The following is a 1,091-nucleotide window of genomic DNA, read 5'->3' as shown; positions in this document are numbered from 1 at the left end:
GTTGAAGATATTTGCAACTGCCTACTTCTTTGGCTTTTTCCTCAATCACAACCTCTTCTTACTATCCATGGGCTCAGCCATAATCTTGCCTTTTCCACTCTTGTCTACAACCATTGGCTAGGGATTTTTGCTAACCTCCCTGGGTGTGCCCATGTCTGTGACTATCCAGAAGTATCATCTTGAGCATCATCGTTTCAAAGAGGTAGATGGCATGGACATGGATGTCCCAAGCTACAACGAAGCCCATCTTGTGATTAATGTTGTAACAAAAGCCACATGGTTCATCTTCCAACTCCTTTTCAATGCACTCCGTCCATTTCTTAAACGAGAACCCTCTGATTATTGGGAGTTCATCAACTTATTTATTCAGATTGATCTTGTTGCAACCTTAGTTTACTTTTGGGGCTGGAAACCTTTTGCGTATTTGATACTTTCAACATTTGTTGAGGGAGGAATGCACGCAATGGCTGACCATTTCATCTTCGAGTATTACGTATTCAAGCCTGACCAAGAGACATATCCTTACTGTGGTCCCCTCAAAGCATCAGATATTACGATGAGCACCATGATTTCCCAAGGATCCCTGGGAGCAGGCTGCATAAGGTGAAGGAGACTGCCCCTGAATATTACGAGGGCTTAGAGTTGTATCAATCTTGAAGCTAGGTTATTTACATGTATGTTATGGATCATATTGTAGGTCCTCTTAGCTGAATGAAGAGGAAGCTCTCTACAAGATATGAATAGTCAGAGTAAATGTGTCATATAATAAAGTGAATTGCATATCTGGAATGTTACAATGTGGTAGGCTACTGCTTGCACGATATTTGGTTTCAACTCCGATTACAACTTCAGAGTTAAGGTATGATCTAATACTTGAATGTAAAAATTAATAAGATAGAGATCGTTTAATTTCCACAATAATGCAATGAATTGCATGAAGGGACATAGAGTTATTATTTGCTGTAAAATTGAGAGAAATAGTCGAGAGAAGCGGAAGAGAGAATATTACATAAAGTTAATTGAAAATTACACGTGTATCATCATCTTGAGAAAAATTTTGTTTCACTAAAAAGTGTATGCAAGATTTCAGT

General features: G+C 38.6%; 1 protein-coding gene and 1 pseudogene across 2 annotated transcripts in view; one reads left to right on the top strand and one right to left on the bottom strand.

Annotated features, from left to right (window-relative positions):
- LOC110414830 (sphingolipid delta(4)-desaturase DES1-like pseudogene) overlaps positions 1–744 on the top strand; it is a 2,249-nt pseudogene extending 1,505 nt beyond the window's left edge.
- Positions 1–1,091, bottom strand: part of LOC110415592 (protein HOTHEAD-like) — a 24,701-nt gene that overhangs the window by 10,197 nt on the left and 13,413 nt on the right. The window lies entirely within an intron of this gene.

Source organism: Theobroma umbraticum, unplaced genomic scaffold (genome assembly GCF_002168275.2).
Source record: "Theobroma umbraticum cultivar Fairchild unplaced genomic scaffold, ASM216827v3 scaffold_147.0, whole genome shotgun sequence".
Lineage (NCBI taxonomy): Eukaryota > Viridiplantae > Streptophyta > Magnoliopsida > Malvales > Malvaceae > Theobroma > Theobroma umbraticum.
The sequence above is the reverse complement of the archived record's forward strand: the minus strand, read 5'-3'. Positions and strand labels throughout refer to the sequence as shown.